Here is a 12635-nt window from a genome sequence, read left to right on the forward strand (position 1 = left end):
ATATATGGGCTTTCTGATATGCCCATATATGGAGATCTCTTAACTGTAAGCCCTTGTCCCTTTTATGCCCATATATGGATATCCCTGATGTCATCCGTATATGCCCATATATGGGCTTTCTAATATGCCCATATATGGAGATCTCTGTATCTCCATATATGGGTATAAAAGGATACTTCAGGTCTGACATCAGGTTTGTTTATATTGGGTTGCTAGGTTTGACATCACAAACTCTATGGGCCATCTGACCTAGAAATCTATATTTGGGCATAGATGACTCATCGTGACCTCATCACACGTCGACCGCATGTGTGACGTGCGGTCGACCGCACGTGGTGAGCGACGGACGGCCGGTGGAGGTTTTCATACTAAACTGCGCCCTTACGGTCGCAACTACTACTAGCCTAGTACTATAATACTATGTTACATGACGACGATTACTGCTATTACTATGATATTACTATGTCACTATACTACTACTGCTACTGCTATTGTTATTGCCAATAAGACTCCCTAATCAGGGGATAAGCGACCGCCAGGTCGCATACACAAACTTTAGAGATACAGTGTACCACTTTGCGTGATTTTTGGGCAAAATCTGTAGGAGCAGCAAAAACCGGCTTCATGGTGGTGCTAGAAGAGGGCTGGAGGTTGTGGTTTGCCAGCCAAGGAGTGTGTGTGCAAAGTTTGGCATGGATAGGGGCAACGGAGCCGGAGATAAGAGTAGGGCCAAAAGTGTGACGTGACGTGACGTGACATGCCGTGATGAACAGGCAGACAGACGGACAGCCGGTGGAGCTTTTCATAGTAACTTGCGACCTGACGGTCGCAATTATTATTATAATACAGTGTGTTTATATTGTATACCATAATGCTTTTCAAAACAGATCAGTTAAAACAACAATATAAACAACAATAGACATTTAATAGAAGTACTAAAACATAATGCAGAGTAATTGCGACCGTCAGGGAGCAGTTTACTATGAAAACCTCCACCGGCCGTCCGTCCGTCCGTCCGTCCGTCCGTCGGTCACACGTCACACGTCACACCTTTGCCCTGCTCATATCTCCGCATCAGTATGACACCAGTAAGACTCCCTAATCGGGAGATAAGCGACCGTTGGTCGCTTATCTCCACAAATAGGCCAAAAGTTTGTTTTACCAATTATTACACTTTATGTGAACATTTACATCAACAAATCCCAAGTACTGGTTTTTAGGGGTGCTGAGTGTGGCGCAGCAGCGTGTCATGCATTTTCTGCAGGGCCTTGTCAATGGCTTTGCGTTCTTGCTGCTTTTTGTTGTTGTTGATCCTCTGGAAGCGCGCCCACTGGTTTGCGTGCAAATCAGCTGGATAGAGGCACAAGCCTTGCAGGGAGGTAACTCTGGAACAGCCAACGTAAGTGATACCCAAGGAGTGCTCAGAGGTTCCGATGTCAAGGCGCACTTTGTCGCCTTTCATGCCCATATATGGAGATCCCTAACAGAATCCCTTTTATGCCCATATATGGAGATCCCTAACAGCATCCCTTTTATGCCCATATATGGAGATCACTAACAGCTAACAGAATCCCTTTTATGCCCATATATGGAGATCCCTAACAGAATCCCTTTTATGCCCATATATGGAGATCCCTAACAGAATCCCCTTTATGCCCATATATGGAGATCCCTAACAGAATCCCTTTTATGCCCATATATGGAGATCCCTAACAGAATCCCTTTTATGCCCATATATGGAGATCCCTAACAGAATCCCTTGTATGCCCATATATGGAGATCCCTAACAGAATCCCTTTTATGCCCATATACGGAGATCCCTAACAGAATCCCTTTTATTCCCATATATTATGGAGAAATCCCTGCTCTGAGTATCTGACATCAGTGTGATGTCACCTGTTTATGCCCATATATGGAGATCCCTGCTCTGCGTATCTGGTTGCTATGGTAAACAGTTGGTTGCTTGGGTAAAAAAACATGGTTGCTATGGTAAACAGTTGGTTGCTAGGGTAAACAGTTGGTTGCTAGGGTAAAACCATGGTTGCTAAGGTGGTTGCTAACGTACACTAACAGACCAGCAACAACAGACTGTTGCCACAGCAACGTACACAAAGGTTTGTGTACACATGTGGTGTGATGTCATACTGATGCGGAGATATGAGCAGGGCAAAGGTGTGACGTGTGACGTGTGACGGACGGACGGACGGACGGACAGACGGCCGGTGGAGGTTTTCATAGTAAACTGCTCCCTGACGGTCGCAATTACAAGTACAGGGTATCATCTGGGATACAATCCATTTTATGCCCATATATGGAGATCCCTAACATAATCCCTTTCATGCCCATATATGGAGATCCCTAACAGAATCCCTTTTATGCCCATATATGGAGATCCCTAACAGCATCCCTTTTATGCCCATATATGGAGATCACTAACAGCTAACAGAATCCCTTTTATGCCCATATATGGAGATCCCTAACAGAATCCCTTTTATGCCCATATATGGAGATCCCTAACAGAATCCCTTTTATGCCCAGTTGGTTGCTAGGGTAAAAAAACATGGTTGCTATGGTAAACAGTTGGTTGCTAGGGTAAACAGTTGGTTGCTAGGGTAAAACCATGGTTGCTAAGGTGGTTGCTAACGTACACTAACAGACCAGCAACAACAGACTGTTGCCACAGCAACGTACACAAAGGTTTGTGTACACATGTGGTGTGATGTCATACTGAAGATATATGACATCACACCGTACACAAACAAAGGTGTGACGTGTGACGTGTGACGGACGGACGGACGGACGGACGGACGGACGGACGGACGGCCGGTGGAGGTTTTCATAGTAAACTGCTCCCTGACGGTCGCAATCACACCACATGTGTACACAAACCTTTGTGTACGTTGCTGTGGCAACAGTCTGTTGTTGCTGGTCTGTTAGTGTACGTTAGCAACCACCTTAGCAACCATGGTTTTACCCTAGCAACCAACTGTTTACCCTAGCAACCAACTGTTTACCATAGCAACCATGTTTTTTTACCCTAGCAACCAACTGTTTACCATAGCAACCAGATACGCAGAGCAGGGATCTCCATATATGGGCATAAACAGGTGACATCACACTGATGTCAGATACTCAGAGCAGGGATTTCTCCATAATATATGGGCATAAAAGGGATTCTGTTAGGGATCTCCATATATGGGCATAAAAGGGATTCTGTTAGGGATCTCCATATATGGGCATACAAGGGATTCTGTTAGGGATCTCCATATATGGGCATAAAAGGGATTCTGTTAGGGATCTCCATATATGGGCATAAAAGGGATTCTGTTAGGGATCTCCATATATGGGCATAAAAGGGATTCTGTTAGGGATCTCCATATATGGGCATAAAAGGGATTCTGTTAGGGATCTCCATATAAGGGCATAAAAGGGATTCTGTTAGCTGTTAGTGATCTCCATATATGGGCATAAAAGGGATGCTGTTAGGGATCTCCATATATGGGCATAAAAGGGATTCTGTTAGGGATCTCCATATATGGGCATAAAAGGGATTGTATCCCAGATGATGCCCTGTTAGGAGATCCACACTAACAGAATCCATATATGGTCCTACCGACAGCTGCTATAAGCCAACCCTGGCGATAAGGTCTGAGTCGAAGAAATGCTTCTTTCCTGGCAAGAATTGCCCCTTTATACTGTAGGGCTCGTTTGTGTATTGTATGACATCACGCCACATCATCGGCTGAGGACTGTGTGATGTCATCATATCTCCATATATGGAGACATAAGTTGCTCATGCCCAAATATGGGCTGGTGAGGTCAGACTTAGTGTGATGCGTAGGTTATCTCCATATATGGAGATTCAACTTCAATGAGTAACCATGGCAAACTGTCAACTGCCCGTATGTCTTGATAATTGGTAAAACAAACTTTTGGCCTATTTGTGGAGATAAGCGACCAACGGTCGCTTATTTCCCGATTAGGGAGTCTTACTGGTAATGAGAGTGTAGTATACAGTAGGTGGTACAGTACAGACCCTCAGGTTGTTGATAGGGGTGGTAGATATGGATGTCCCATGGTGTGTCCAGGTTGATGAGTGTGGTCTTGTTGGTTCCCTGTGTCTTGTGGGCTCTGGAGATGGAGCTAGGACTGCCCCACTCTATCCAGTAGATGTACTCCTCAAACACAGTAATACGATTAAGGTTGTGCTGACTCAGAACTACAGACACACAAAACCAAAAGTGTCAAAATATTATAAAATAGTAATAAGAATATTATAATAAATACAATTGTGTGTGTGTGTGTGTGTGTGTGTGTGTGTGTGTGTGTGTGTGTGTGTGTGTGCGTGCGTGCGTGCGTGCGTGCGTGCGTGCGTGCGTGCGTGCATGACTGCGTGACTGCGTGCGCGTTTGCGTGCGTGCGTGCGTGACTGCGTGCGTGCGTGCGTGTTACAGTACCTGTGTGTCTGTTGGTTCCATCCAGGTTGGTAAACTCAATGTGTCCATCCTCGAGGTCGGTCCAGTAGATGCGATCATTGATGTAGTCTAACGTCAGGCCTCTGGGCTCAGTGATCTTATCCTTCACTATGATGCTCCTGTTGGTGCCGTCCATCCCTATCCTCCCTATGTGAGCGTTGCTGCCCTGGTCTATCCAGTACAAGTAGCTGTCAGGAAGACACTGGGTCAGGCTCACTACTACATACTGTATAGTATAGTGGACGGACAATATGCAATATGAGTTCTCATATGGTGCAAAATATGGTAAAATATATATATAAATGTATATATAAATATATAAATAAAACTTTGACATGATTTTTCAAGATAAGTGTGGTGTTTAGAAAAGAAAGCGTGTGTGTGTGTGTGTGTGTGTGTGTGTTTTTACTGTATACAGTATATCCTTTAACTGTAATATGTTTTATGGATGATGACCAAAATTTAACATTTAATGAAAAAAAACCTTTCCCATTGAGGACAGGGTTTTTACCTTTCAAGATGGGAACCCTTTTTTGGGTTCTTGTTATGTACAGTATTATATTAACATCTTTTTAGTAAGCGTTTTAGAATCGTCCTCAGTCCTAAATAGGTTAAATATCAAATTGGCAAAAATGTTAAATACTACTTAAGAAAGATGCAAACAGTGTGAACATTGCCAATCTACAAGCTCACAACGCCTCACTCTGCGATGCACTGTTAACTTGTAGTATGTCTGTTTTCACAATATTAGTAGATCTGCAAGAGGTGCACAGAATACAACAACCACCACATCACTTTTACTTTTAGATGTAATTCAGTCTTCTTGTATCGGTGGTGTTCCACAGGGTGGTTGATACATTCAGTGTTAGTGTGAGGTTCATGATCACACCACCACAGTGCTCTTACCTGTAGCGTACATCCACAGCTATGGAGAATGGCGCCACCAGGCCGGTGTTGACCAGGACTGCTCGGTACGCCCCGTTTAGTTTGGACACCTCTATAGTGTCCTGCTCATGGTCACACCAGTAGAGGTTTCCTCCCACCCAATCAACAGCCAGACTGTATGGTACACTCTCTCTATGGTGGAATGTGTGAAGGACCTGTCAATGAGACATACCGGTACTCTCACTATGGATATACTCACCATGTTTTATTTCTCAAGTCATTTGTTCATCATTTTAATATTTATATAATAGGATGTTGTAGAGGGAGCACTTTCGTCTGTGCACTAACTGGCTGAGTCACCTCTCAACCTGTTTTATTGTTTTCTATCTAACAGCAGCTTAACCTAAGCACTTAACCCCTATTTCATGCTTTGGCTATTTTGGCAGACCAACAAGCTCAACAGTGCATTGTGACGTGATGCGTTGTGAGCTTGTATATCTGCTATTTCTTTTGAATATTTTCGACATATAATTGTATTAATTGCAGTGGTGGAAATTACCAATACCTCAATATAAAATACAATGTTACGTAAAAGGCCTGTGTTAAAAAAGTTACTTTAGTAAAAGTAAACAATTATTGGTATCAAATTGTATTATTTAAAAATGCCTGAGTGCGATAACGTAGCTGTAATAATTCTAAATAAAAGAGCATCAGTTGAAAAACCTGACGATCTCCTAGTTTTTTTTTCCTTTAGTTAATATTTTTCCTTTTATAGATTCAGGCCGATTATTACAACTAGACCTTACCCGTTCGAAGATATGTGCTCCAAAATATGTGCAGAGTGTGGATTATGGGGAAAGTAACTGTAACTGGTGCGTTCATGAGAATATGTGGGAGCATCATAATGTAAGGAGCAGCCCATGGAGGACTGTTTAAATACAAATAATTTAATAATAAGAGAGAGAGAGAGAGAGTGAGAGTGAGGGTGAGTGAGAGAGAGAGAGAGAGATGAGAGAGAGAGAGAGAGAGAGAGAGAGAGAGAGAGAGAGAGAGAGAGGGAGAGATTACAGTCCTGTCCTCCATGGCCTGGAGGACAGGACCGTAACCCTGATGGCCATGTGAAAGTTGGGATCAGTTGCTGAAGCGAGGGAATAGATAAACATGGAAATGCATTGATGTGAGAGCGTTACGTCCTGGCCCTCACTTGGCACTAGCTGTGGCACCCTCTCATGGCACAGTAGGCTACGTCACAGCAGACCTCTGAGTCCCAGACATCTGCACAACTGTCTCCCGTTGCCAATCGCCTCACCTGGTCACCTTCTGCAATCATCTCCTCCAGAGCCTACAAGAGCCTGGCCTGCAGCTCTGTGCCAGTTCCTCACCAGTCCAGAGTTGGTAAAGTAGACAGCCATTATTAGCTTTTCCCAGTTTAGTAGCGACAGACAGTTTTTGCTCCTCGTAGCTGCTGTGCACTACTATTCTTTGTGGATTATTACTGACTCTGCCTTTTTCTCTCCTCCTCAGTTTCCAGGGTTCCGTGCTGAGTTGGAGCAGTTGCAGAGCCCCTTAAATTTTTGCCCCCCTTGTGCTTTTTATTCTGTGCTCCAGTGTAAATAAACGTTACCTTCTACTGCCTCCTCCTTGCTATGCGCTTGGGTCAACTCACATCAGTCGTAACCGTTAGAGCCTGACTAAAAGCCTGGGTTCCCGAGGCTAGAGCCTGACTAACGGACTCTCAGAGAGAGAGAGAGAGAGAGAGAGAGAGAGAGAGAGAGAGAGAGAGAGAGAGAGAGAGAGAGAGAGAGAGAGAGCGAGAGAGAGAGAGAGAGAGAATAATAATTTGTATTTGCAAAGTAATTAGTAACTATGGTTTTCGAATATTTGAGGGGAGTAAAAGTACAATATTTGTCTCTGAGATAAAGTGAAGTAAAAGTATTGTAAATACCCCAGTAAATTAAGAAATACCTCAAAATTGTATTTAAGTACAGTGCTTAAGTAAATGTACTTAGTTACTTTACACCATTGATTGATAGTAATAATAATAATCTAAATGTGCAAAGTAACTTGTAACCATTGGTGGATAAAGTACTCAACCTTCAAAATAGTATAGATAATCCTGATCAAATTTGCTCTGTGAATTTGTATCACCATCACCACTGAATGGAAATATTTTACCTCTGAGATGTAGTGGAGTAGATAAAAGTACCTTGAAATTGTACTTGAGTACAGTACTTCAGTAAAATACTTAGTTACTTTACAACACTGTCTAATAGTGATGAATACAAGTATAACCTTTAAAAATATGCTTTCTCTTCCCTGTCATTCATCGTCATCTCTGTCATTGTCACACTGACCTGGACATCACTGCCATTGATGTTCATACGGCTGATCGTGATGGTGGGAATATCAGAGTTTAACCCTATCCAGTAGATCATCTGCTGCTGATAGTCAAAGTCCAGAGCCCCCACTCTACCCGAGCCCTGTCACAGCACAGCAGTTGTGTTATTCTCTGACAGGAATACATTCCAACATGTCAGAAGCAGTGTGTCGAATATGGATGTGTTGTTCTGTTCAATGGTTTTCACCTGTTTGAGCACTGTGTCATTGGAGCCGTTCAAGTTCATCTTCATCATTTGGTTGTTGCTAGTAAAGATGAGTAAGGGCTCCACATCTGGAGAAAAATCACATTTGACTTGGTTAAAAAGAGGCACTTTAATTAAAAGAGACACTTTAACACACTTTCAACACTTTATTTATTTATTTGGTAGGGAGAGAACATATGGTATTCATAAACACATCATATAAAACGACATACAGTAGAGTTTACATACGGTCTGTGTCTATGTATGTTAAAAGAGACACAAATAACAGTTACACAGTGAATATAAATGTATAAAAATAACCAACTCTGTGCAGACAGACAGACAGACAGAAGTCATGTTTCCATAAACGTATTCGGATATAAGCGAATTATCAGAAATTATCAGAAATGCGCATTAAGACAAAGCGAATTCAGCCTGTTTCCATTTACGGGTGTCATTCGAATTAGTGATGGTCACATGAGCCGACTCAGCGGTCCAGCTGAACACAGCGAAGTGTTCCCTACCTCCTTGCCCACCATTGGTTCTGTCGGAGGTTGTCTTTGCACAACAGTCTGTAAAGAGCTACAGCTGGCAGCCTGGTACGTTGTGAAAATGAGAGGAATTTGCACACGGTCTGTGTCACTCCGTGTGTAACAACCGGTTTGTTTTGTGGGCTAACGCTAATGGATGTTAAGCGGCAGGGGAAAGTGTCAACTTGGAGGACAATGGGCCAGAACGTCATCATTTATTCGCATTTATTGGCTGACCCGTTTCCATTCACTAATGCGCATTTAGTTTTTTCGATAAAGCCTCAAAATCCACCTCCTCCAAGCGCATAAAAGTTTTTGCGGATAATGAAAGTTTATTCGAATTTTGAAGTGTTTCCATAAAAAGATTTATGCGGTAAAGCCTTAATGCGCATTAAGAGGCTTTATGGAAACGCCACTAGACAGGTAAACGGAAAGACAAATATTAATATTCACATTGAAATAAATAAAGATATTGGTAAAGTGCAAGTTAAACGAGGTATGTGCTAAGCTTTTGAAAGGTGCATGGTCACAGGTCTGATTATGTAGCAGCCAATGTTGTAGTTGACACATAAATGAAATGGAAGTTGGACATTCCTCAAAGCAGGACCATCTCATTCAGCTCCATTATTGTTTCTTACCAGACATGGACCTGCAGATGGTGGGGTCTACAGGGCTGAGCTGGTAGCCCTCCACACAGAGACAGTGGAAGCTGCCCTGTGTGTTGTTGCAGCGCTGGGTGCAGGGATCGGTGCTGCACTCATCTATGTCCACACATGTCTTCCCATCGTCCTTCAGACGGAAGCCGGGGTGACATCCACACTGCAAGGAGAGACATGGAACAGAGCGGGTAAAGCTATGTGATGCTGACCAGGTGTTTTATCAGTGTCTTTGTGGAATCTGTGTCAAACGGCCATGTTGTTTCCATACCTTGAAGCCTATCTTGAGGTCTTTACAGAGCTGGGAGGAGCAGCCGCTCAGCTCGCTGTGACACTCGTTAAGAGAGCAGTTGAGCTCATCAGAGCCGTCACCACAGTCGTCCTTGCTGTCACACAGCAATGTCTCCTGTACACACTTCCCGTTGTGACACACATAAGTTGTGTTGTCACATTTCTCTGTTGCAGCGGAGGGGGAGAAGGGAAGAGGAATGAAACAGTGTTGGTTTTGACAGAAATCTTATATTTAGGTTTTAGTCATAGTCTTTTGAATAAAATTCTAGTTTTACTTAAATCTACAGTTAATTTAGTTGACAATTTATTTTGGCAGGCATTGATGGCTGAATTTACTCTTGGTTGCATGCTGAAAATCGCCGATCTATAAGCTCACAACGTGCCGCAGCATGTATTTTCAGAGTCATAATAGCTTAGTTTTTATTTTGTTCTTATTTAGTTTTCATCAGTGGAAAAAGGTAGTTGAAAAAAACATTTTTCGTCATAGTTTTAGTCGACAAAATCAACATTGGAATGGAAGCAGAGAAGGTTAGGCTGTATGTTATTCTGATCGTGTTAAATTACAAAATAATGTCTCAATTGTTTAGAAAACGTGCTAGGTGTCAGAGGTGCTAGCATAGCTTTCTCTGTGTGTGTGTGTGTGTGTGTGTGTGTGTGTGTGTGTGTGTGTGTGTGTGTGTGTGTGTGTGTGTGTGTGTGTGTGTGTGTACACAGTGTACCTGGGTCATTGCAGAGAGGCTTGTATTCTAAGCCATAAGAGTCAGAGTCATAATCTAAGCCAGAGCCATAATCATAGTATCCGTAAACAGGGGCGTCAATTGGCAGGGGTTTGCAGCTGCCATACCCTGGGTGGAAATAAGTTACTTTTAAATATAAATCCATGAATGTCAGTGCTGGTTATTATGTTGTTAAATTACACTAAAATAACTACAAATTCAAAATTTTACAAAATGGTCACTTTAACAAGGTATTATAATTATATTCTCCACACTTGTATTCTCCCCATCTTGACAGGTTCCGCAGGTCAGCTGCACAGGTGCAATGCATTATTGATAATTGTGGCACGTTTACTAACATGCCAAGTTTAGCTGCACTTGAACAACCTTAAAGTGATCCCTGGCTAATATGACAAATATGCCTTAATACATTATAATAGTCCTCTATAACTACAATGTAAAATTAAAAACACCTTAAATATTTTATTTCTCCTAGAAATAACGAATCTTTCACTCAATAGGGGAAATGCCTGTCGCAAGTTGATGATGTCATAAATGTCATGTGTGATCTATCCCTATGGAATTTACGGCATGCATGTGCAAAAAACACATTTGAAATATTGATTTGATGCTCATATTAACCATAGGAAATATTAAGTTCGTTTTTATTTTCACATGCATGCCATAAATTCCATAGGGATAGATCACACATGACATTTATGACATCATCAACTTGCGACGGGCATTTCCCCTGTTGAGTGAAAGATTCGCTATTTCTAGAAGAAATACAATATTTAAGGTGTTTTTAATTTTACTTTGCAGTTCTAGAGGACAATTATAATGTCGTATTAGCCAGGGATCACTTTAAGGTTCATTAGTCCGAATTTGTTAAGAATACTATGCCTAACTCTAACCCTAACCCTAACCCCTAACCTCAGTAACCCAAACTAAATTCGGACTAATGCACCTTCAGACTAATGAACCTTCGGACTTATGGGCAGTCCCCAGAAACCCGGGGGAAAAAAACGACAAAACCCGATTGGACTCCCATCTTTGCCATACCCTAGCTTTTGCTGAACTGACACCACTGTCCGTAAATCTTGTAGATGCATTGCTGTGGGCTCGCTGAAAGCGAGCACACGTATGTTATCTTCATTATTTCTTTATTTATATATCAGTCAAGGTCTCTTCAAAACTTTGGCACAATTCAACTCCTACATACTTGGACCTAGAAACACCATTCAAGCTAATGTGTTCAGCTTACTGTGAACACGTGTGCTTGTACTTTTATTTTTGAAATGTTTTGAAGTTTTTGAAATATTTAACTTTAAGCACTTAATGCATTTTCAATGGGTTTAGTGAGTCTGGAGAGAGTGAGGAGAGGAGGACAGACCCATGTTTTTGTTAAGGTACTGTGGCTGCAATTTTAGGGGGGGGGGGGGGGGGGGGGTTGAAGCGAGGTCAGTCCACTATTGTAGAATGAGATCAAAAAGCCAGGACCGACAAAGCAACAGTTCTATCTATAGTTATGTCTACAGATGATGAGTGAAGTTCTCTTAACATCTGTGTTCATTAATGTGTGATTGATTTATTCAATATTCCACCCTGTAATATATAAAAACTTGTTCTCTATCGTATCGAGACAATCTCGGGAATGACACCTGCCATGAGACGTGGAAGACACCCCAGCAGTACTGACATGCACAGGTACAGTATATATATAATAGGGATCAGAAGAATCAGAATCATCTTTATTGTCACATCACTGGTTTACAGGTGTAAAACAGTGGGTGAAATGTGGTTGTATAAGCTGCATTGTTTGATTGTTTCCAGAAAAGAGAAGAGAGAGAAGGGGGAGTAATAAAAAGAGACAGTATCATATTAACACATTAACACAACTATCTAAACATTTATGTACATGAGATTTTGAAATAAGGAGCATGAGCATAGCAGCTGGTATCTGCTCCTATAGACATTAGTGCAACAAGAGTTTCAGTACATTAAGCAAGTGTCAAGTTCAACCACACAGTCCTCAAAGGTTGCTTTACTGGGATAATCAACAGGTAGGTCCATGAGGACAACAAAAGTCCAATCTGATGACAGGCGGTGCTCATGCCTTGTTCAACAGTCTGATCTAGCCATAAATTATAACTTCCAGGAGAGGGCGCTAATATTCGGACGGTATGTCAAATGGCTCTCGCTGGTTGAGCCCCAAAGTCCATACTACGCTCAAAACATGTACAAATCAATTAGTTGCTCACCGAGTCGTCGAAACAGCTTTATATCTACCGGCCGGCACACTCGTTGGGATGTGTTAGTCCATATGTTTCTAATAAATTAATGTTTACTAAAACTTCTCCGAGACTCACGTTTCCTCGTCGCCTTCAGAACGCTTCAGAACTACAGAACGTTGGAATACTTCCGCATACAAAAACGTCATGTCCTAGTATGAGCGAATCGCAACGGCGATCAACGTCACGTGATATGTTCGGCCATTTTT

The sequence above is a fragment of the Nannobrachium achirus genome (genome assembly GCF_963921795.1).
Source record: "Nannobrachium achirus genome assembly, chromosome: 20".
NCBI classification, from domain to species: domain Eukaryota; kingdom Metazoa; phylum Chordata; class Actinopteri; order Myctophiformes; family Myctophidae; genus Nannobrachium; species Nannobrachium achirus.